The sequence below is a fragment of the Rhinolophus sinicus genome, chromosome 18 (assembly GCF_057876585.1).
Source record: "Rhinolophus sinicus isolate RSI-liver-muscle chromosome 18, RSI-T2T, whole genome shotgun sequence".
NCBI classification, from domain to species: domain Eukaryota; kingdom Metazoa; phylum Chordata; class Mammalia; order Chiroptera; family Rhinolophidae; genus Rhinolophus; species Rhinolophus sinicus.
In genome coordinates, this window is record NC_142518.1 from 20,659,679 (window position 1) to 20,686,359 (window position 26,681).

Here is a 26,681-nt window from a genome sequence, read left to right on the forward strand (position 1 = left end):
AATATTCCCCTCTTATCCTAAAGAGCACTGTTGGTGCAGTTATTTTCTTTTTAAAGAGTTGTCCATTTATTTTATGAAAATGAGTAGAAATCCCAAATGAAATGCCGATGTTGATAATATGGACACAAGGAAATCATACATGTCCCATTAGCCTTGTGTGGATCTGAACACATTAGACATAAACTGGTAGCTAGCGGTCTCCATTGAGAAGAAAAATAACAGAATCAAAGAGTACATTCAACATGCCAATACTTTAACACCCTCGAGGTTGTTGTGCCTAAAAGTTAAGATCTAATTGAATATTTTAAAAATATATGGTAGGTCTCGTGGAATGGAAACTGGCTTCCTATCATATGAGTCTATTCAACTTTTGCACATTAAAAACTTTATTTAAAAATTCATAATGTAGAAATTAAATGTAATATTTCTTATATGTTATGTTTGCTCCCAAGGTGTTATTTCTTCCCATTTTATATCTGATAAAATGGAGGTTAAGTAAATTGAGGAACAGAATGTAGCTAGGAAATTACATAGGTAGGATTCAAATTCAGAAAGATCTGGCTTTAAAGTCCATGTTTTTTCTAGTGAATGACTTACTATTAAAAGTATATTTATCAGGGATATTAGTTAAATTATCAAGAAACTGTTTTGTCCTTCATGTGGACAGGAATAAATAGTGAAATGGCAACAGATAAAAAAAGTAGTTGAAATACCTAATTTTTCTTGCCATTGTCAAGGATGAGAACTTTAGATTCTGTTTTCTTTTTTAAAATCCGAGTTGCTTTCCTGCACAGAAAAGGCATCCATTGATATTGAGAAATTTACTAATTTTTTATTTTGCTAATCCCGAGGGAAGGATTATTTTTTAGGATTAAGTGTAGTCAGTTGGTATTAGGATTTTGGGAAGTGCAAAATTCTATTAAAAACTTATCGATTTGAATTTATCAGAGGAAGAACCACTCTTTCCAATGTATTTGTACCTTGATGTATATGCAAAGTTCTGTTTCAACTTTTAGACCTTATCTTCGAATTTTCACTGATACCTTCAGAAATACTAGCTCATTCATATTTTAGGATTTATTTCTCTGTCACCCTGGGTACACGTATATAGAAAGAGTATCTCCTTTGTGCATTTAACGTTGAAATATTGCCTATGATCAGTTCTCCAACTTTAGAGAAGGTGGGGTTTTTGCTAAAAGTCAAAGCCTACACAGGAAAGTTGTTGTAGACAATATTCCAGAGATTAGTTAGTCTAATTTAGCAACAAAGTCAATTTATATAGTAACTTTCTTTGCAGAATCGTGGCCCTATCAGAAACTCAATTCTCCATGCTTTGTGGGAAAATTACAGTGGCTGATTTCAGAAGTTACTGTGAGAACACATTTTGGAACAGTTCTGCTGCACAAGCCAAAAACCTGGATGCTTTGCTCTTCCTTACATATCAAAATTTTAAAAATCATGAAATTCTGACATCCTGCCTACTCCCTTATCTGGGCTAAATTCTGTGGTAAACTTTTCTACAGGTTGAAATATTAGAAATAAGATCAATACACACACAAACACACACACTAATTTCTCAACTTAAACAATGCAATTGAATCCTAATTACTAAACTCATATATTTTTCTTCCTAGGGAATATAGAATATTATTGTTATCAAGATATTATGCTGCATATATCCTCACTGGCTACCTTCCCTCTCAGCTTTCCTTGGTGGCTTATTGGATTAAAATAGAGAAGCAGAAATCTTACACAGAAGGAGTATTTTGACACACAGTGGTTTTTATCTTGATAATTTCACCAAACATATGAACTGACTTTGTCAGTTATTGGAGTAAGTGTGCTGAATGCCCTCTGTGTGTGCATCAGGACAAGTGGTCTAATCAAGTTCAACTGTTCTGTGTCTATTTGGCTCGGCTTAATTAAAATTCAGCCCCGCTTTTGAGCAAGCCGCAGGGGTTTGGCAGACCTTCAAAGGGCTATACTGCAGCAAACAATAAAGGTGATAAAGGCGCACAATAATAATCAATACAATGCACATGCCCCTGTTACTCACAAATCAAGTAGAAAGTGGTTCCTTGAAGCATTCTCATCTACTTCCGGTGATACAATTACAATTTTTCAAACACTTTATTTGTAAGTTCGCCCGCAGACTCCTTGTCAATGGGCTTGCTTTTTCTTTTTATTACTGATGAAGCAAAAGATGAAAGTAAGATAAATCAGCACAATACATTTATAATTCTTGTTTTATTTATTGCACACATGGATGAAACATTGCATGAAGTATTTTTTACCTGTATGAGGAAGAGAGCCTTAATTCACCTTCCATTCATTTGTGGTGGTTGGGGGAAGGGTATATTCTTGGTGATCATCTTTTTTTATCCAGTCCCCTGTCTTTGGCTGACTGCCCTGATCCCAGATTTTCTCACAAACTGCCATCTGGCATTCTCACTGTCCCCCACATATAGCTCCTTCAGGACCTCCTGCAAGCAGGCTGGAGAATTTCACAGCTTGGGTGCTAGGGAGTATACTTGAAGTTGCAGCCACTTCAGGGTGAATTTCTCACCTACAACCTACATATGTGTCATTGTTAGATGTTTAATGGAAAGAGCTGCTAGTGTCCTGTGGATCGGGAGACCAGGGCGGAAGTTGCGGAACACCTGTGGTTAGCTTTTTTTAACTAGTCTGCATTTGAAGCATGGAGATTGAAAAAGCCAGATCTCTGTCTTTCACATATTCATCTTGGAGCATGAGTGTGTAAATTCATATGGAAGATGCTTTTCAAAATTCAAAGACATTATTCTTACTTTTACAGTGCAAGTGATTACCGTATCTCAAATTTATCAATGAGTGATTTGTCTGGTTGGGCTGCATATGTAATTTTCACTTCACCTTGTAATTGAGATATAAAAAAAGAAAGTTTCACAAGGCATCCAGAATAAGTACACTGGGGCACCAGTTGTTCAAGACAGCTGGAAGTGTTTTGTTGTAGTTTTCTGCCCAATGAAACACTATCTCTTCTGTGCATATGCTTTAGGTTTGATTTTGGCTTCTGGGTTTTATTCAATCACTGAGATAATTCTTATAAAGGCATGTTTCACCACTGTCTTCGATTTATCACTGACTTCGGTAGGCAAAAGAGAGATGCGCTGGGATAGAACCATCACAAATTTTCACAGAATTCTTGGCTAGTGGAACAGCTGGTCACAAGGCCAGGATTTTGTTGACTGTTTTTGTGGCTTTATCTCATTACATCTCTTATTAGCTGTAATGGAAGCCACTTACTTTTTACTTCCTTTACATTCTGTCCATTACCTACTCATTGCTCCTAAACATTCTTTTGTTGTTCTATTAAGATGACAAATGGCAGAAAATAAATTTGAAAACATTATTTCATTATTAATGTAGAAAACAAGCTGCCTCAACACACTGAAAAGAATTGTAATTTTGAATCTGAGAAGCCAGGTCAGGTGTTCATTTGTGTTCAAGATGCCACGTTAAGATACCTTAATAGTCTTTGTAGAAGACTTATACATGTACTGATATACTGATACATATACAAGAATCAATGAAACTCCTGCAGTAGTGTATTTGCTGTGACATTTAAATTTTGTATCAAACAATTATATATATTCTAAATGTGTATAAAGACAAAGTTGTAAACACAACTAATATCATTTCTGTACTTAGGTAATTTAATCAGGATTTCCATGTGAACAGAAAATTAGAATAGTCAATGTTTATTCCTTCTGGAAATTTCCATCAGTTCTTTGTGTAGTTCATATTTTGAGAAATCAAATTTATGGTTGTAAAAGCTAAAATTTTCTTAAAATGTGTCACAAATGTATAACTCTATTCTAATAAAGTTTATGGTAGAAAAAAATCATTCCTAGGTAGTTATGTTAAACAGTTATGACAAAAAACAATGTCTGGTAAAACAAATCAAGTTTACAATATTTTCAAGACACTTGGTGATTTGGCTCATTCTTGTATTTTAACAAGCAGATGTCTTTTCTGATATTGTTCTTTATGTTCAGAATTATAATTTGTTGAACCTACATCTGAGCAACCAAACAAAGGTAAAAATCTCAAAGGAGCGTTGTTTCTCCAAAGTTAAACACAGATTAAAAAAAAATGAATGGACCAGTAGCCACCAAGTCAGCACCCTCACTCTCCAATTGATCAGTTGTTTCATTCCTGAGTGGACATAACCTTAATCTGCTTTAGGCATTATATTGAAACTTCATCCGTCTTTGTTTCAGTCTGTCTCATTTCTGAGCCAAATCCTCCAGCTTCCCTTTGAGATCTTATCTAGGATAAGCTTACCTTGTTGTATTAGATCTCAGAAGTTTTTTAAAGCTAAATCATGAATAGTATCATTGGTAAGTGAAGTTCAATAGATCTGGATAGGTGATATCTGCATCAAATGAGAATTAATCTAAAATCCTTTGACATATGAAATAGTTTTCTATTTCAGTGAAACAGACAAGTATTCAGTATTTCTTTTTAACCTGTTATCTCAAGCTTATGTTTCCCACTATTTTTTTCTGTTTCTCTCTTTTGACCCATGTGTAAGAGTGAAGCTAAAGTTCTATACCACGTAGTTACTAGGGGACAAACAGAATAGGTGGAATCTGAGGCCAGCCACTCTGCCAGTGAACATCCATTTAGATCCTTCCATGTGCAGAGTGCACCAACTGCAAAGATATATGATACCAGGACAGACAGACATTTGTATATCTCCAACTATAGAATCAAAATGCCAAAATTGAGCATTCTTGTGTGGTTCACCCAATAGTGATGATATGCATAAGAAGGATGGTTTTATTTTGGACTATTTTCATATCATCTCTTTGGAGACCTTTGGAATAGGGATCCTTTTTCTTCCATAATTTCAAACACCTGAATGCCAATGAGGTGTGAAATTCATAGCTTTAATTTCTCATACAATTTGGGACACAAATTATAATTTAGAAAAAGAGACAGCTAAACAAATGAGTGTGGACACACATATCCTCACATACAAATGCTTTGATAATGGATGCTTGTTCATAGAAATCGGAAATACATAGTTTGCTGTTATATCAATTTACATTTGACCATGATTTTCTTCTAAATGTAACAATCCTTCTCCTTTTGAATATTTTATGGGAGTCTTTTAAAGAGATGGTAACATATATCAAAAGAAAAAAGCGAGTCTACTGTATGTGTTTTATGTATGAGAGCATGCACAAAATATATTTTTTAACTAGATTCTCAGAAAATATTAAACCGATGAATAATGAAACATGACAGTCAAGAGCTTCAAAAATCTGAGAACTTTAAGCATATCAGATAAAATGTGAAACGGTGTTATAAAAATGTAACTGGATCCCATTAAGATAGTTTAAAAGTGCATCAAGGAATTTACATAATGGGCGGAGATTATTGTTCTTCCGACCTTATATTTTATTAAAACTTAACCTTTGATTCCATGATAAATAAAAGTTCAATGATATATGTATATCTCATCCTTGATCTTTCTGAAATGTTATATATTAACATAAAAAGTCCTGATATGTGATAGATACAATGCAAGTATTTTGGCAAAAGCTAATTATTTTCCAAGGACTGAGGTGATATTTAACTGAAGTTCTTGTTTTAAAGAGCGATATCAAGACAAAAATCTATTTGGATAGCATGAAACTTAAGAACAAAATATTGTTAATGAGAATACTGAGATAGAATTTTATGTTCAAGCATATACCTTTTTAATAAATTAAATGAAAATGTGGAATATGGAACCTCAAATATGACATAGATGAATACCGTATGATTAGTAGTGTTTGTCTTTTATTTAACAAGTATTTATTGGGTATCTCTTCTGTGGGAGATATTATAGTAAGTACTAGTAATTACGTAAGTAATAAAACAGACACAATTATTGACCGTGGGCTTGCATTAGAGTTTGGTACTACAAAATTTGGTGTTCTTTCAACCAAACATAGGTCGAATTCAGTGTGACATGAATTGTGATGATGAAGAATGATTTACAGCACACTTTAAAACACACCATCTCTCAACCGTAGCTCACACCCAACTGACTGCACTGAACAAGTATAAACTTACCACACATTGTAACTACGGTTCGACATGCTGCTTCCCATATTGAAGATCCTTGCCTTTCCGTTGGATGGCACTCGGCAGCAGCATTCACCGTATTTTGTGATCACAGCGGAAAGGTTCCATATCACACATAGCTCCTGGTATGGAAATTTCTATCAAATAAAAACATTATGATGTGTCCTCACCCACCTTATTCACCATATCTGGCACCATGTGACTTCTGGCTCTTACCCGAAGTCAAAATGACCATGAAAAGTAAACATTTTGAATCAATTCAGGATATTGAGGCAATCACAACAGTGTAACTAAAGACACTCACAAAAGAGGACTTCCAGAACTGCTTCAGAAATTGGCAAGAAGGATGGAATAAGTGTGTTCAAAGCAACAGGTAATATTTTGAGGGGGATTAATGGCGATGTATCTTTCACTGTAATTTTTTTTAATTTAAACATTAACTGTATCTTTTGATCACACACACTATATATATGGTAAACTGTCAAGTAGTGATAAGCACTCTGGTGAAAATAAAACAGGGAAACTACTTTAGACTAGATGGTCAGGAAGTGTTCCCAAGTGGACCTGAATGATGAGAAGAGCCAGCCATGCCATGATGTGGGGAGGAGATTGAGACAGAGGGAAAAACTAACACAATGGTCCTGATGCTGGAATGAGCTTTGTGTGATTAAGGATCCCAGAGAAATCAAATGTGACAAGAGCAGTCACGCTCAAAGTGCGATTACCAGACCAGTAGCCTCTGTATTCAATTAGTTAATAATATCATATTCTTTTTTTTAAGTTTATTGGGGTGACAACTGTTAATAAAGTTACATAGATTTCAGGTGTACCATTCTGTAATACATCATCTATATATCACATTGTGTGTTCACCATCCAGAGTCAGTTCTCTTTCCATCACCATATATTTGATCCCCTTTACCTTTATTTACCACCCCCCTTCCCCCTTCCCCACTAAACTATTGTCTGTATCTATGAGGTTTTGTTTCTTCATTTATTTGTCTTGTTCTTTTGTTGTGTTCAGTTTTATATACCACATATCAGTGAAATCATATGGTTCTCTACATTTTCTGTCTGACTTATTTCGCTTAGCATTATAATCTCAAGATCCATCCATGTTGTCACAAATGGCACTATTTCATCTTTTCTTATGGCAGAACAGTATTCTATTGTATATATACCACATCTTCTTTATCCATTCATCTATCGAAGGACACTTTGGTTGTTTCCATGTCTTGGCCACTGTAAACAAAGCTGCAATGAACATTGGAGCACACGTGTCTTTATGTATAAATGTTTTCAGATTTTTTGGGTAGATACCCAGGAGAGGGATTGCTGGGTCATATGGTAATTCTATTCGTAATTTTGTGAGGAACCTCCACACTGCCTTCCATAGCGGCTGCACCAGTCTGCATTCCCACTAACAGTGTATGAGGGTTCCTTTTTCTCCACAGCCTCTCCAACACTTGTTACTATTTGTCTTGTTGATGATAGTCATTCTAACTGGGGTGAGGTGATATCTCATTGTGTTTTTTATTTGCATTTCTCTGATGATTAGTGATGTCGAGCATTTTTTCATATGTCTATTGGCCATTTGTATGTCCTCTTTGGAGAAGTGTCTCTTCAGGTTCTCTGCCCAGTTTTTAATTAGATTGCTTTCTGTTGTTGTTGTTGTTGTTGAGTTTATGAGTTCCTTATATATTTTGGATATTAGCTCCTTATTGGAGTCATTATCATATTCTTATTGAATCCTTGAATTGAAAATTATGCTGTGGTTAAGTATATCCTTAACATTTGGGGAAATTGAATGAAGAGTATATGACAGGATCTCTTTGTCCTATATTTGTAGTTCATCTGTAAGTCTGAAAATATTAATATTTGAAAATGAAAGTTTAGAAAAGTAGCAAGCTACTATAAATCAAAATGAATTGTTTTAAGCAATGGAATCAGTGGAATGCTGTGATATAATTTGTGTTTTAAGAAAAATATTCTTGCTATGGTGTTGAAAATGGGTGGGAAGAGACAACCAGTGTATGTGCAATGATCAATGGAGGGACTGTTGCCATTCTCCAGAGGAGAAATTGTGTGGCTGGGAATAGCACGATGGTAGTGGTGGTAAGAGCTATGGGAAAATTCATGATAGTAGTCTTTGAAGTAATAACTTAAAAGGCATGGATTGGTTGGATTGGAGGGGCAGAGATAGAAAATCAAAAGATACCTAAGTTTCAGGCCAGAGCAATTAGAATGATTTATTGAGAAGGCAAAGATTGAAGTGGAAGTTCGGCAAATAATGACACTTGATTAGTTTTATAAGAAAATTATTAAAGTACATCTTAATAGACAATTTTCAATATTGTTATGAGCATTGTTTATTTCATTTTAAATATCATTAAAGTTGTCACTAATTTAGCTTGATGAATGACATATTGACTATAAATAAATTAACTCGCTTGGGTAGTCTCATATTTATCCTGAGATTTTTAATTGAATGCATTTTGAAAACATGAAATTGTGAAGTATATTAAAGAAAATAATTAACAATACCAACAGGTATTCTTAATTTGTTCTTAGGAATTTTTACCTCCATATGTAATTTATCTTTTTTTTCCTCAATAGATATTTATGGAGTGGCTGCTTTGTAGTAGGCACTAATCACTGAGGATATACCATTGAACAAAACAGATCAAAATTTCTGCCCTGATAGAATTTACATTCTAGTAGAGGTGAACCATACAACTTAAGAAAAATAAGTAAATGAATGGTATGTGGGTGAAATAGAAGGTTTAGACAATAAGTAATATGAATGTTAAGTCAGATGATACTAAGCATATGAAGAAAATAAGGCAGAGAAGAAGGATTGGTAATACGAGGGAAAGAAAGTGTTTGGGGTCTGGAAGGGATTTTTCTTTTAATTAAAGTTTATTGGGGTGACAGAGGTTAGTAAAGTCACATAGGTTTCAAGTGTACAATTCTGTAGTACATTATCTATATCTCACATTGTGTGTTCACCACCTACAGTCAGTTCTCCTGGAAGGAATTTTAATTTAAAATAAGGTCCTTAGGAAAGACCTTGTTGATTAGGAGTTGAAGGAGAGAGCCATGAGGATTACTGTTGAAAGAACATTCTTGACAGTAGGAAGAGTAAATGTCCCTTAGCTGGTGGGCAGGGTGAAGGATGGGCAGAGTAAGAAGAGGTCAGAGAAGTAGGGGAATATGAGACGATGACATGATTTGGCAGACTTAAAATTAACACGCTAGGCTATAGGGGGCCATGGGCTGAAGTGAAGAAGCTAGTTAGTTACAAGACTATTCTGGAAGTTCAGGTCAAAGACAGTATTATCTAAATTAGAATGGTATTAGTAGAAGACAGTAAGAAATGGTTGGATTCTGTATATATTTCGAAGGTAGTGCAGGTAAGATTTGTTGATGGGTTGGACTTAAGGTGTAAAAGAAAGAATGCTTTCAAAGATGACCTCATGATTGACCTGAAGAACTAGAAAAGATGACAGGAAAAGTAGGTCTGGATTGTGGGTGTGGTCAGTAGGTCATTTTGGACCTGATAAGCTTGATATGTTCCCTCGACTTCCATGTGGAGAGGTCGGCAGGCAGTAAGCTCTGAGTAATCAGAGGCCAAGTGAGACGACCAGATCTCTGAATAGCAGAGATTGCTGCACTGAATTAGCAGTTATATTTCAAGTGGCTTTTGTTTTGGTATTGTTGCCAGGAACTTAATATACAAGAATAACTTATTTTTAGGTTTAAATGTATTGAGACTGATTTCCTCAATTCTTATGAGAATTTTGTTCAGAATAATTTTATTTTAATAAAGAACTTGGAAGATCAAACACAGCTTAATTGCATTAATATTATTAAAAGAATGGGGACTTAAGCATGTGGTAAATTTAATAAAAATGGTAGTGTCTTATAGGAGAGTGATCAGAATAGGGGGCTTTTTTCTTTCTTAAAGCAAATTGTATGTCTTTATCAGCAGTTTCCCCCCATACTTTTCCAACAAGTATTTATTATTACTTAAGCCATGATTCAGGATTCCAGGGTGGGATGTACCCAGGTCCCCCTTCACCTCCCTGGGAGAAGGATGGAGGACAGAGGAGAAGGGGTGGAGCCAGTTTAGACCTTCCCAAGAAATGTGAAGATGCAAGAAATGCAAGAAATGCCTTCTGCTCACTGGTCATCCCAGGCCGACACCCAGGTTATGGGGCAGAGGGACTTGTACACACGCCCATACCATTTGCACAAGGAGATATCGTCCCCTTTATCAGTCATTGCCTTCTCATAGTAGGGGAAGTCCAGGTAGTTCTGCCAACAGTTCCTGGTTTGGTTCTGGCTGGGAAAGCGGCTGTCAAAAGAGGCAGTCTTGTAATTCTTCATTTTGGTCTTGATGTCTTCTGCCATGCTGCTGACTCCTAAACAAGCCCCTGAATCAGCCGGCCCCCGGCTCAATGTGTCTGCACTTATTTTTAATAGAATGTGGAAACCTAAAACTAAGATCACTCCAGTTTATGCTATTTTGCAATGAAATAAGGAAACTCATGAAACCATGTCATGCTAGTTTGGATTATTTTTGATCGGAAATTTTCTACTAAACACTGTAAATGATATAGAGAGACTAAATTCTGCATGTGAACGTGACCTGAGATAGCCATCAAGCCATGTGTTTCCTTCTGTTTTCCTATTAAATGCATGGAAGTAATCAAGCAATAACACCAGCTATTATATTAGTTTGAAAATAAAAATAATGCTGTATACCTATAAATGTGAATATGTTTTCAACTCTTCAATGTAATTATACTTTATAAAAAACAAGCCTGTTATTTTTGTCTTTATCAACCTTTATTTACCAGGAAAGAATATTACTTGAAAATAAAGAAGCTTAGACATTTAAGTAAGGATTGGAGAGACGGACAATATTATGAACCGTACTCCAAATAGGAATCATTTTTAAAAGCACCGATATAATAACTTGGAAAGAAGAGGTAGAAGGAAAAGAGGGAAACAAGGAGAAATGACTTACCTAGGGATTGCTTCGCATTGATCAAATGAAGGAGTTTCTTCTGAACTTTTCACTTAGAATCCTTCAGCTAATATTTGTGTCATTACTGTCAGAGTAGTTTGATTTATCAATTATGAGGGTAGGGATTTAGAAAGACAGGCAAACTCATAAATAACCTGGTCCACTGCCCTTTCCCCCTTTGACAAATGGTGGATCAGAGTTTTCTCCTTCTAGACCATCTCAACACCAAACAAATTACTCAGCTACTATCAGTTCCCTTCATGTACCTGGCAATTTCTTGTCCTCTTACTTTGATTATCTTTTCTTTTCTCAGATGTGCAATAGTATGGAATACGTAGTGGCAAAAAGACTATCAACTAGAGGATAAACATAGAAAGCTAACTTTGGGGACTGTCAATAGAGCAGTTGAAACCCCCACAACTTCCTTTGTGTTGACACAAGCTCCCACACACACTTATCTTCTATGCACCGGAAAAGGATCATTCTCTTTCTAAAAATAACATTTTTATTGACATATAATCCACACAGCATACAATTCACCCATTTAAAATGTAAAATTCAATTGTTTTTATATATACACAAGAGTTGTGCAACCATCACCACAATCAATTTTAAAACATTTTCATCACCCCAGGAAACGACTCCATAGGCATTAACAGTCACTCCCCATTTCAACCACAACAGTCCCCCTCCTTGCCTCAGCCCTAGGCAACCCCCAGTCTACTTTCTGGCTCTATGGCTATGCCTATTCTGGACATTTGTATAAATGGAATCATGCAATACGCTGTCCTTTGGGACTGGCTTTATTCACTGAATAAGAGGTATTTAAGATCCACCCACCCTGAAGCATACATCAGTACTTCCGTTCTTTTTATTGCCAAATAATAGTCTGCCATATGGGTATACCACATTTTGTTTATCTGTTTATCAGTTGATGTTCATTTCAGTTGTTTCTAATTCAGGCTGTTATGAATAATGCTATGGATATTTTTGGATAACTTTTTGAGTGGACATATGATTTCATTTCTCTTGGGCATACTCTTAGGAGTGGAATTGCTGGATCATACGATAGCTCTGTGTTTAACCTTTTGAGGAAATGCCAGACTGTTTCCCAAAGTGGCTGCATCATTTTACATTCCAAATAGCAGTGTACTATGGTTCTGAATTCTTTATATCCTCACCAACAATTATTATTCTCTCTTTTTTGATGTGGTAAAACAGACATAATATAAAATTTACCATTTTTACCATTTTAAAACTTACAATTCAGTAGCATGAAATACAGTCACAGTGTTGTTAAACTGTCACCATTATCCAGTTCCAGAACTTTTTCATTATTTGATTACAACTGTCATGGGGGTATGAAGTTAGTATCTTGTTGTGGTTTTGATTTTCATTTCCTTGATTTTGAGCATGTTTTCATGTAATTATTGGCCATTTGTACATCTTCCTTGGAGAAATGTGTATTCAGACCTGTTGCCCATTTTAAAATCGGGTTATTTTCCTTTTCATTTATTGAGTGATAATCGCAAAAAGACTCATTCATAAGTTAACCATGACTGTATCTCATGAAAACCCCAACCATCCCATGTTGTCAGGTTAAATGTATTTGTCACTGATCCTGGGCTTGCGCACTCTATATAAGGGCATCTTTTTATCATCAGAACATCTAGGTTGGGTTCCTGCATTTATGGAGTGTTGAAGAAGTTGTACAATAAGCAAATACTTTCACACCCTTCTCTTTGTGAACCTCCATCTCTGAAAAACAAATATGAAGAAATATGTTAAACGACAGAAGCTTTTATTGTATAACACGAATTTCTAGGATGTGCATTTGTTTTATTATAAACTACCAGAGAGTGCTTTGAAGAGGATCGTTCTTAAATCATTTTCTTGAGGGAAGTATAAGATAAACAGGTATTATTCCACATTTGTTCATAGGGATGCACTTATTAGTAAAATGCCTAGTAGTTGATGTGTTGGTATTTGGTTTATAGTTTGTCAGAGCTAAATGGAATTTTCTATTTCCACAGTTTATATGGAATGTGTTTCAAGACGCGATTTAAGATATATGATGGACATTTTCCCCCTGTTGCATTTATCATTTATTTTTGTGGGTTTCAAAAAGAAGAAATTATCTTATTGGCATACTGTCATGCTTAGTTTATGCAGCATACTAAATAAACGATAATCAGTGGACTTAGCCAAGCAAGAGAGTGGGATAGAGTGGGATTTTATTTGTCAATGGGTAACTACAGATACGTATGTACAGTTACTGTTAAGCTGAAAAGGAAGTGATGGCAAGACCAAGATCTTGGTTATCCTAACAATTTGCAGTTTCTCAGTCTATTTCTGAAAAAGTTGAGTCCTTTCCAAGATCCCAAGCACCCCCACCCCCCTGCCATTCCTACCAGATTTATTCCAAGCAATGGTAAATACACCTGGTATGCAAGGGAAAATACTCACTTTTCAAGCCAGTTTTGAAGGAGTCTCCAAGACATTGAAGGGAGCCAGATGGTGTGCAGACCATTCTACAAAGTTTATGATTACTTTGGCTAAAGCAGCTGGTCTCTGCAATGAAAAAGTTGTCATGGCAGAAAAAAATCTCCCTTTTCCCTCAGTGCAGCTGGGCTTGTTTAAGGAAGGCTTTTCCCAGGCGAGTGTTCTCTCTGCGTTGGGCGTTTGCAAGTGTGTTGTACTTAGAGAAGTTAAACGAGTTCTGTTGAACCAAGTTGACAAAAAAAACACAAATGACCCAATGTTAAGTTTTTTTATTTCAGTATGGCTTAATTGCCTTTTTTTTCTTTTTTCTTTTAAGTTTTCACCTCTTAGCAGGTCTTTCCTGTCTAGCATCAGAAATAACAACTGAGACTATTCAGGGGGAAAAAAATGGCACTCTTCCAAAAGAGAAAGTGAACTTCAACACAATTCCTGGATTCAAAAAGCATTGCAAAGGAGAATTACTTCTGCCAGCTTTAGTCATTTGACAGCTCAGTTCTCCTTTTCCAAAATGTCATCTGAAATCTCCCTCAACTTACTAATGAGAATCCTGCATTTAATTCTTTGATATTTATGGAAGAGAGAGAGAGAGAGAGAGAGAGAGAGAGAGAGAGAGAGAGAGAGAGAGAACTTGCACTGTTTACATGATAAGTTTAAATATAATTAACTGTTGTACTGTTGTCTTTAAGGTATTATTTTTGCATTCTCATGATGTAGAATTTAATGACATGCAATATTTTTGTAAAAATAATCTTGGAGTTGTAAAATTATAGGCTTTATTTTAGCTACAGGAATATTTATCTGAACAGATACCTAAGTGTTTCTGTAAAGAATGGGTCTATTTTACTTTATCAGCACCTAAGGGAAAGGTTAATAGCTATGATGTATCTTTTCTGTTGTGTGTGAAACATGCAGTGTTCTGGGCTGTTGAGATTTATGGTGTGGAAGACAAAGCAGGTGCTATTCCAAGCCTTCTTTTGACAACAGACTATAAACTCAGCCCGAACTTATCTGTCAGAAAGTAAGTTAAAATAACATTAGGGAAAACCTAGAATTTCACACTTTCCCATACCTTCCTGTCTCTAGCTCAGAAATTTAGCCAGTATGATTAATGACCACTGTTATTTGTGAGCTTTCCAAGTCCCTGCAGACATAATGAACTTCACTCTTCAGCCACGTAGAAGGAAACAGGCTGTGAGAGCTCTACAGCACGACGTGTTCACAATTATGAGCTCTCCCCAACTGGAAAGAAATAGGGAAGAGGACAAATCATCTCCCCATATTACACAGGCAAACCTTAAAATATTTTCCACACCCTCTCTCTTGTTTTCCTTCCTGCACCCTACACTCCTGTGCGCAAAGAGAGAGAGAGAGAGAGAGAGAGAGAGAGAGAGAGAGAGAGAGTCTATTTTCTATTTTTTGATAATCCAGAATCAAAGCCTAACTCTACTTAATCTTGTTTCTTACATTTTTCTTCATATAAAGCCAGTCAATCATGCCTGCTGATTCTTTTGTCAAAATATGTTATAGATTTTTCCTTTCCTCTGTTAATTTCTCCCTGCCATCTCATGTTTATGTTATTTTGATCCCTGAGGCTCCAAACCCTCTCCCCATATTCAGATCATGCAACATCTTTATTTTCCTATGTCCTTTATTTTCATCCTAGTGATTTCTTATATCGTCTCTAGTCTGGCCCCGCATCCAGGCTTGCACATTTTATTTTCTCTCTAATACAGATATCTCTTCATTCTCAAACTTAACAATTATTACCATCAAGATGTACTTTTCAAAGCATCTTTGATAATCCTTCTTAGACCAGCCTCACCTAGTAATCATACTCTCATCTTGTCGGGGGAGGAGGGTACATTCTTCTAAACTGCTTACAAAGTTTTCATTCGATAATACCAATTGTGTCTTAGGCTCCTTAGTTAAGGAAAATAAAACTTCTAGCTCATCTTCACTCTTTCAATGGGTACTCTGCTGTATACACAGTTGGTATCCGATGCCTTGTCAAATATAATTCAAAGCAGGTCAGTTTGCAACCTTGATGAAGTGAAGAACCACAAATTCTAAACTTCCAGCAATCCCACAGCAGTCCCCAGTTCCTCTAGAGTACTTGTGGAAATTATGTTCCTTATAAGCCATTGAAAAGTTCGAGTGTGGTGCTTGCTAAAAGATTTCAGAAAGTAGTCTGTTGGTTAATACCTGTGCGGACAACCATGTACTGACCAAATAAAGAGAACATTTCCAATGATATGATCAAGAAGTGGGAGAAATTAGGCGGCCAGTTGGCTCAGTTGGTTAGAGCGCAGTGCTCATAACACCAAGGTAGTCGGTTCGATTCCAACATGGGCCAGTGAGCTGCGCGCCCCTCAACTAGATTGAAAACAATGACTTGACGTAGAGCTGATGGGTCCTGGAAAAACACAATGTTCTCCAATAAAATTAAGTAAAAAATTAAAAACGAAGAAGTGGGAGAAATTAATGTCCATCCCCCACCAATGCTTGTTCATGCTGCCGCTTCGCGTCCTTCCCATATGGAGTGTTCTTTTGACTAGAAAAAGGATTAGACATCACTGTAGAAGAAAGGCACTGTCTGGTGAAGCTAATAGGGATTTGCATTCACATCCCATGTTTCATCTTGCAAATTACAATTATTTTTCTTTCTTGTTCCCACCCTAGAAGCCCCATACATGCATTGTGCATATATGATGCTGTCGTTCTTCTCCATTGCTTGTTGATTCTTTACTAAATTCTGAGCTCCTTGAACACAGATCCTATGTCTTGTTTACCTGCACGTACCTGCAGTTATCTCTTTGCCTTACACACGACATGTGTTCAATAACTGTTTACTGAACAGAATTGAGTCATTTTCAAAAACTAGTCTATATAATGGATTCTGATGATTTCCTTTTATTCTACAAATAGATTTTCTATCCTAATTTTCCTTTCCAGTGTCCTACCACTCATAATACAGCATGCTATTCCATCAGGCCAGAAAATGTGGATGAACACAGCTGCTCAGATATTCATCATTTCTTCTTTTGCACTAGTCTTAAAGACATTGATTATATCTCTCTTATGGAAAGCAATTATCCCATTTTATGGTAGTTCCATTGTATAAGTTTGTCTTCCTAGTGGACTATCCGTTTTTTCCCCCCAGAGGGACACTATTTCTCACTGTTCCCAGAACCAAGCATGATGTTTGGTAAATAGTTGTTGCTCACTTCTTTTTTTGTAGAGGTTGAGCTCCACAGCATCCTTTCATGCCTTTTTTGTCCTCTTTTTAGATTGTCTTTAGCTTGTCATAGGATTTGTGCATTGCAGTGCCATTGCTCTCAGCCTCCTACACTCTTTTACCAACTCCCCTTTACTTTCCATATTTCCCAGGTGAGACACACATTTATTTTCGTTTACAGTTAGATGGCCTTCTCCTTAAGAACAGTGTCACACATGACATAATACGCATTATGTGCTCTGGAAAATAAACCATATGTAGGAATAATTCCATAAATTTTATTGTAATCTAAAAGTGTTTTTTTTTAAATCCTATTTACTATCATAATTTTTCAGGCCTCTCTGGTACCTAAGATGCCCTCACTTAACAAGGGACAAAATACAATCTTTGAATACAAGATCTGGAAAGATCCTTAGGGAGACTACTTGGCACATAAATAAGATACATAGAAGGTAGGAAATGACTCCATGTTCACGCCAGTAGTCGGTGGCAGAGTGACTATACAGCCCAGATCTTCTGGCATAATTATAAGGCTACGTATCGGTCATGGCAACTCATGTCTTTAGTCACATTGACCTTGTCTTTAATTGTGTGGAGTATCACAGAAAAAAAAATGGTGGTGTTTGTACAGCTTAAATGAATGAATACTTTCTGGTACATACATTTATTTTTCACATTTAAATATCTTAGAGGACTTGAATTTTTTTTAAGGAAATGTTTAGGAAAATATGCTTAAATAAGTGTATTTTAAAAGACATTTAAAAGTTCATTTAAAAGACAGAAAAAACATTGCGAATTGATGGAAAATGAGGAAACTTATTCAAAGTGACATTCATTGCAAATTCTTTCTGATATCAGATATTGAAACAATGCATTTAGCAGCATTGTTCTTCCTATTACCAAACTGAAACAATTTGAATGTCCATCAACAGTAAAATGGATAAGAAACTGTGGTAAATTCACACAATAGAGACCTATTTGGAAATGAAAATGATGGAACTATAACTACGTGCTATAACAGGGATAAAGTTTGAAACATAATCAAAAGAACTTAGACTCAAAGGCGTACTTATTGTGTGATTCTATTTGTATAAAGTTCAAATCTATGTGGTAAGAAGTCAAGATAGTAATTACTGCTGGGAACATGGAGGGGGTAGTGATTGGGAGGGGCATAATTTACTAAAGAGTTTAGGCTTAATTTGTTCAGAGACTCAGAGATCTGGAGAGATTTGAATCAAGGGAGGAACATCAAGGTGGCCAGTACCTGCAAGCATGAAGACCTTTCCAGAAGAATTTAAACAAGGGAAGGGTTGTAGTGTTGCCATGACCAAGACACATCTGAGAGACATTTAGACAATAAAATTGATGGAACTTGTATTTTGAAAGAATGTGGATGAAAGGTAGCAGGGAAACTATTGAGAGTGATTTGTAAGGTTTTCTTTTCCAGTACTTGTACATGATATGTCACAGGCATAATGGGGAAATGGATTTAAAGGGATCTAGATTCTTCTCAAATTTTACTCAACATGTTTATATGAAATCCAAAATAGACTGAAACTGTAGTGATTTTATTTAGTTTTGCAGCCTCAATACATGCTGTTATTTTGTTCAGTTAATTGAAAATGAAAATATGCCTGACAGTACGCTGATTTATGTACATGCTAATCTGACAGTATTGTAGATAATAGGTCTCATCATACCTATTCATTTGGGAAATGGGAAAAAACAAAACTGTATACTATGAAAGAAGTCCCTATGTGACATATATAAGGTTTGGGAAATGGGAAAAAACAAAACTGTATACTATGAAAGAAGTCCCTATGTGACATATATAAGGTACAGTTGGTTTAACAAATGTGTATGGTGAATGTGTATTACCACGTTTGAAAATGAATGTGCTCATTTTGTGCTCATCATACATGTTCATTAAGTATTTTAACAGAGTTTTAAATGATAGCAGATCTTAGAAATCAAAGTTTTTGTAGAAAAAAACCATTAATTTCATGTGTGTACTCTATAAAGTAGAAAGAGAAAAAAACGTGCTTTGGAATTTTCTGCGAATGCTAAAAATTAGAGCAGGTAAAGGACTTGACAGAAAATACACTTGATGTCTTACAATGAATTGATCTGTAACAAACTAATTTTCTTAGGCAGTGAACACATAAAGAATGTGATCTGAGTCTTACCAAAGTGAACATTAGTAGAAAATAAATTATCTTTTGAGTATTTGGTGGAAACACCAGGAAGTCTTCGTAAAGGGATGAGATAATCCATGAAGCATTAGTAAGAAGCATACATTCAATTTTAGTTAAAACCTTTGGGGAAATTCTTACAAAGCTCATAAGATATATAGCAAACATAAAGAGTAAATGGCTATCAATGCCTGTTGTGGTATCCCTCGTGATAGTGACAGGTGCCGTCTTGATGCCCCATTGAAACATCGAAGTGAGCTAAATCATGTTGTTTGATGAGTTCCATTTGACATTTTGAACTTGCTTAAGGACATAGGGAATAGAGCTATTAATAGTATATTGAACTGTGAGTTAATATGATCCATCTAAAATCAATTGATTTTTTGAACTCTTCTAGTCATTTGGAGAAAACCAACTTAAAACTTATGAATAGCACGTGATCAAGAAATTTGACACAGACAATCGTTTAGTGGTTACCAGAGGGTAAGGGGGTTGGGAGGTGGGAGATGAGGGTAAGGGGGATCAAATATATGGTGATGGAAGAACTGACTCTGGGTGGTGAACACACAATGGGATTTATAGATGATGTAATACAGAATTGTACACCTGAAATCTATGTAATTTTACTAACAATTGTCACCCCAGTACATTAAAACAAAAAAGAAATTTGGTACACTAAACCACGTTAGAAATAATTGTGCAAAAATGACGCCTTTACTCACATAATTTGTTTACGAATGTATTATTGTTGGTGTTTTACATGGCATTTTAAAAACAAGGTAGTAAGATGTCCCTCACGTTTGCCAGTGATAAGGAATATTGTAAAATAAATGTGGTAAAAGTCCAAAGTTATAGTGTGATATATATATATATATATATATATATATATATATATATATATATATATATATATATATATATATAAAGTATCCCTTAAAGTGAAGCTAAATGCATACCGTATACATTACTATAGAATATATGAGATTGGAGTTAGGTATTTTTCTCCCACTTGAAATTTTAGCGAACCTACGGTAATATTGCCAAGGATGAGTACTGGAGTATTTTCCTTCAAGGCCTTATCAAATGAGCCTTTTGTGACACACTTTATCATTTCATTTACAAAGAGTAAACTTAACGTGTTGAGAATTCCATAAAAGCAATTTCAGAAAGCAATTCTATAATTCTAGAGTTTTCATTGTAGATACAGAGTGGTAAAATTACCAAGTCAGTCTTATAGCAGCAAGAAAGATGTCTGAACATTATTCTATTATAGTAGCTGCTAACTTTTCAAACTAAAGTCTTAAGGGGGGGAAAATGAGCCACATTTTCCCTGTTTGGATTTGCCCATGGTTGTGAATAAAGACATATCTTAATCGAAATGTTTTAAATGTGTAACTAAAATAAATTCGGGAAAAATCACAATAAAGGACCCCAAACTTCTGTAATATGGTTCTTAATCATCATACATCCCCTTCTGGTTCTAAATGTACATATTCACAATAAGGTAAAAACATAAGAAACAGTCATATGTCTTGACATGAGCCTTTTAAAAAAATCTAATTTGCTAAAATAAAATCTTATAAATGGACCGTATTTAACAAATGAATTTGCTACAATACACTCTTAAATAAATCTTATGCATACATATATATGTATTAAAAAAAGAGGTGATAGTCATGTTTCAGCTCTAAACTCAAAGGCAATATCTGGGGTATTTTCCCAGTGTCTCCCACCCCCTAGGTCAATTCCTACACTCTCCCAAATGCTGTGTGCACGGGAGGAGGACTAGAAGGAATGTATCAGGGGCTCCCTGTCCTCTGTCTTTCAGCTGGATATTGCCAGTGAACAACAACAGAAGATCAGTGAGAGGGAGACACTGAGTGTGGGATAATTTGTTTTCCTGTTTCCCTTTCCTCCAAGTGGCCTTTGAAGTAAACTGGTGATGAGAAAAAAAAAAAAAAAAAAAATCACAGCACCTGTCAGAAAACCTTCTCAACTCAGTTCATCCTCTATCTCTGGGTTCTGATAGCTGCTCCACCCCTCTGCTTTGTCATGACAACATTTGTGTATTGTTCTTTATATTAAACTCTTCTCAAATATCCCAGTTCAATTATGCTCTTTGTTCCTGGGGACAGAAAAATACCTGATACCGACTTTTTCTAACTGGCTTTGAAAATCTTACAGTGATAGAGGCTCAATTTCGAATACATTGAAACTTTAAATTTATATCATTTACATATTTATATAATGCCTATATTCATCCATGTTTAATCATAATAAAATATATACCTGTCATGCAGTTGAGGAGTGGTTTTAAAAGAAGACCATTCATTTTGCTGCTTTATAAAAGGTTTTATGTGGATTCTTTCAAAAATTTGGAATTTGACTCTGTATGTAGAAATTGATTTTTGTTTTACTAAAGAATTATACCCTCAACTAGTGAAATTTACTTTAGCTAAAGATCTCAGAATTAGATTTAACATTTGTGAATTGTATATTCAAGATCACTGACAAATTTTCCAGTAGAATAAATGTATATAAATTGTACAAGTAATGACTAAAGAAAGGAAATTTGAATTTTGCTGTGACCATTGGAGAGAAGGTAGTAGGTGATTTTTTTCCTGTTACCAGTAACACTAAATTAAAATTATTAGAGTTCTCTTTATATGTGAAAAATTATACAGGGACCAAGATTTCAGAATTGTTTAGCAGTTTCTAATGAGTTTGGAGCATGATGTTGATGTTTAACTTTTTTTATATCAGAAATATTACTACTAAAACTAAATTAGAAAAATAAAATAAGTTTAAAAATAAAAATCTAATGTCATAATAAAGTGTCTGTTCAAAAATACGTTTATGGAGACAAGATTTCTGGCTATGGTCAAGTATGGAATTTAGCAAACATTTTCCCCTCAATAATAACAATAAAGCTAGAAAAAAAATTGATGAAAAGCATTGATTCAGCACTTTTGAAATTGATCAAAGGCATGCAGTAATCTGAGTTATAGTTCGTAGCTTTGTAGTATAAATTAAAACTATTTAGTACTGTGTAGATGATGGAGTATCATATTATGATTAAGAGCTGAAACCCTGGGTTCAGACTGCCAGGTTCAAAGCCTGGCTCTTCCACTTAGGTGGTTTTGTGATCAAGAGCAGTTTATTCATCCCTTCTGTTTCCTCATCTATAAGATGGATTGTTCTAGGTATTTATATAATGTAATACATATTAACCACTTGAAATAGAGGCAGGCACATGGTAAGCACTCAACGAATTTCAGTTGTTCTTATTTATGTACGTTTCTTCATCATAATCTGTTATTTGTGAGAGGGAAGAGAAAATCTACTTTTATAATTATTTAGAATAGTGAGCCTATATTCCAGTTCCTATAAAATGGACCTCACCATATATAGCATACATTGCACAGTGAAGGGATGCTTCTGTCCCCAAAAATGTACCTTCAACCCATAGGACCAGCTGCTGATGGGGATATAAAATCGTATAGACATGTCATAAAGCAATTTGTTAGTTTCTTAAAAAGTTAAAAATACACCTACCATATAACCCAACCATTCTACTCCTAGGTGTTTACCCGTGAGAAATGATCGTCTGTTCATAAAGAGTTGTACACAAATGAGCACAGTAGCTTTATTTGCAATAGCTAATGCTGGAAACAAGCCAAATATTTATGAACAGATGAATTGATTTTTTTAAAATAGTGGTTTATCTATACAATGGAATATAACTCAGTAATAAAAAGGAATGATCTATTGATATATGTAAGAATATGAGTAAATCTCAAAATGTCATGCTGAGGGAAAGAAGCCAAACAAAAAGTGCACACTGTGATTCCATTTATATGAAATTCTAGAAAATGCAAAGTAATCTATCGTGATAGACAATAGATCAGTGGTTACTTAAAGACACTGGAAGTGAGGTGGGAAGGGAGAGATTACAGAGCAGCTTGAGGAAACTTTTGGGTTTGAAGGATATGTTCATTTGTCTTTATTGTAGTGATGGTTTCCTGAGTGTGTGTACATGTGTGTGCATATATATATATATATATATATATATATATATATATATACATATGTGTGTGCAAAAACTTATCAAATTCTACCCATTAAATATGTATGACATTTATATTTGTATGTGAGTTATAACTCAAAGCTATTTTTAAAAATACATTTCTTCCATAAACTGAATTAATATAGGCATTTAACATTTTCGTGGGTTGTTTTATTGCGTTTTTAATATTGAATTCAACTGGAGTTTCTCACTAAAATCTAAACATCAGCTTAGGTTCACTGTCAAATGATGTCCTACAATCTGTAAGACATTATTTATGCCCCATAATACCATGTTTCCCCGAAAATAAGACCGACCTAGACCATCAGCTCTAATGCGTCTTCTGGAGAAAAATTAATATAAGACCCAGTCTTATTTTAATATAAGACCAGGTATAATATAATATAATATAATATAATATAATATAATATAATATAATATAATACCAGGCCTTATATTAATTTTTGCTCCAAAAGATGCAATAGAGCTGATGGTCTGGCTAGGTCTTATTTTCTGGGAAATATGGTAAGTTAGAAACTAGAGAGTGGTATTTTATCTGACAATATTTCAGTTGAGTGTTTTGTGTCTGTTATGTACAGATTTCAGCAAGCTCAATGTATGCCACTATTTATTTGTGTGTGTATGTGTCCACCCCCACACGTACAGCTATACTGAAATTCTGTGGAGAGGGGAGCAGTTTATGAAACCATTCTCCAAGAGTGGTTGAATTACCCTTGATGTTATATACAGTGTTTCAGTCATAAAATTTTAATTTATGCATATAATTACAGGGAGACTTAATTCATTCAAAGGAAGCAACATGCATACATTTACTGTAAGGAGCCATCTCTTATTTATTTATCAATTTTCAGGTAAAAATTAGTTCGTAATCTAATCAACCTTTGGTGGAATATTTTAACAGAATTCTAAATAGTCTATATTTTAGTCTTCCAAACATTGAGTTGTCAGGAATGTAATGCTTTGTCATTATGCTAGTTCATCTATATAAAATAGGCTACCTTTATTCCAAAATGAAAATTACTTTGAAACTTCTAATGCTTAGATATTTAAATGCCATGATTATGCTATAATGAATATTTAAATCTTTGGAGTCAGACATAGTTGCTGCTAATGCCAATCAAGTCTAGGATGACCAAAGAAACCCTGCTTTCATGAATAAGTAATCTTTCTCCCCAGGAGTTTTGTGAACAGTCTAAGAACTCATGTGGGAATAGGGAAAATGCTGTTTGAATGACATTTTATCTAAAATAATGGAGCAACCCCAGGAGCAGATGTAGCATATTAGAGTCTGCTTGACCTGTTCACAAGGCTTTGTGAGTTTTGAACTCTAAATAAAATGCTTTGTTTGATTCTAAGCTGTAGCTAACAATGTGAGATTGGTATCTGAATATCTGAAGTGTTTATCATTCTCAAGAATTACATATTGGTAATCCACTATGGATTCTAAAAGAATTTAATGGGTGCCATTATTTTAACTTCATACAGTATTAATGTTCTTTTATAAATAAGTCTCCTAAGTTTCAAAGGTTAGTATGACATTGGAGCTTTGACACTGAAAACTAGTTCTGGTCATATTACCCTGTTTAAAACCATTTTCTCAGTATCACAGTAAATTGTATAAAAAGTATGTTAAAAATTGAACAGTATTATAGAAGTATTCTACCAATATTAGATGCCACAATGATTCAGTTGAATGGTGTATTATTAGAAGAAAATGTCTCAACAGGATAATTAAAAGTGAGGACTAAGAAAGACCTTATATTAGATTTAAATCTCTACTGATACCACAGGACTTGTAATCCATTTGGGGAATATTCCTGAGGTTTCAAAATAGAGCAGTATCCAGTATGTCTGTCAGGCCTTACAAATCCATCCCCCCAAAAAAGGACAAGAAGTATTATCTTCAGAAAAAAGCTCATCTTGGAAACTAGAGCCAAGTGTATCAAAAGCCTAATGCTTTCAGGGGACAACATTTCTCTACCATAACTCAGAAGAAAACCCAGACAAGGGAGTAATTGTTACAGTCTAAAGAAATTGAAACAATAGAAAAATCTGTGCGTTCTACTTTTACTGCTCTTAAACTTGACACATCCCAAATTAAAATTTAACATTTACCAAACATGTAGGTAATGTGCTAGGGACAAAGTATGCAAATATGTTTAGAACAGTCCTGCAGGTCTCAAGGCTGTTATTTAGTGGATAGAGATCTTGGTCATTAGACATGTACGTAACTGATACTAATACACAGTCAATTGCGGTAAGTGCTATTCCTTTATTACCTTTTATAAATTCAATAACTATTTACAGCTGAGCTCTACTGCTGAGAAGATCAAAGTGCCTAAAGTGTGGGCCCTGGTCTCACAGAGCTCACAGTGTAAAGTGGAAGATAAACACATATATTAGGTTGGTACAAAAGTCATTGCGGTTTAAAAGGTTAAAAATCATTGCAAAACTTGCAATTATTTTTGCACCAACCTAATAGTATAGAGTTATCCAGTCTATACTAGGAGGTTCACAGGAAACGTGGAGGCAGACACATCCCATTGCCTTTGTGAAGATGTGGCAAGTTCCTGAGGAATTTCTAGTGGCTTTGGCTATTTCATCGGGTGTGTTTGCAAAGTAAGAAGCCCAACAGAGGCAATAATTTAGGATATGACACATTATTGCATTATAGTTCCTCTTTTGAGGAAACAAAGGTGGATATTTAACCCAATAAGATCAGTTGGGTCAAAACACCATAAATGAATTTTATGTATTTCTTCTTAAAATTTAGCAACATTTTTTTCATTTAGAACAGCCTTTATACACCCTTCAAAATAATTTTAAAAATAAACATCTCATTGTAACTCTTGAAGGTTGTATTTCTAGGCAACATAGGAAGGTTTTTATGTATATTTATACAGAAAAGGAACAAAATGTACAGTTTGGAAAGTGATCGGTCCTTTCAGCATATGCCAATGTACCATTTGCTGTGGAGGTTTTTAAATACCAAGTATTCAGAAAACATTGTGTTTGTGTGTGTGTTCCTATAGCATTAGTATAGTAACTCTGTAATATAGTTCTCTTTTAAGCAGATATTTATACAGTTCATTGTGATATTTAAAAATATTTTAAACAGAACACTACATATACACATACCTGTATGCACATACACAGATATATATATATATATATATATTTCCAATAGGTGTCTGAAAGTCATATATTTCCTAGAGTCATATGTTCATTGTATTAGAATCAGTGGTGAATTGGAAACAAGGAAAAGTATTATGTTTTACTTTTAAAAAAATAGGGCTTGTAAATTATATTGGATAGTAAATCAATGCTTTGCTTTTTCCTGTATTTTGACGTTGTTATCAAATGAATATGACTCTTCCCTGTAAACTGACCAAATGATATGATTCAGTGTGTATCTGTTAGAAGCAAACAGAATAATGAAAACAGATGCAGTGTTTACTTGTACTAAGATATTTTAAGAGGAGAGAAAACATGGAAGGAGCATTCTGAGTGAGTG

At 34.8% G+C, this 26,681-nt stretch overlaps 1 protein-coding gene and 1 pseudogene across 1 annotated transcript in view; one reads left to right on the top strand and one right to left on the bottom strand.

Annotated features, from left to right (window-relative positions):
* The window catches only part of IL1RAPL1 (interleukin 1 receptor accessory protein like 1), a 1,306,826-nt gene that overhangs the window by 397,283 nt on the left and 882,862 nt on the right, over window positions 1–26,681 (top strand). The gene's annotated exons all lie outside the window — the stretch shown is intronic.
* Window positions 10,248–10,580, bottom strand: LOC109457524 (cytochrome c oxidase subunit 6B1 pseudogene; annotated as a pseudogene).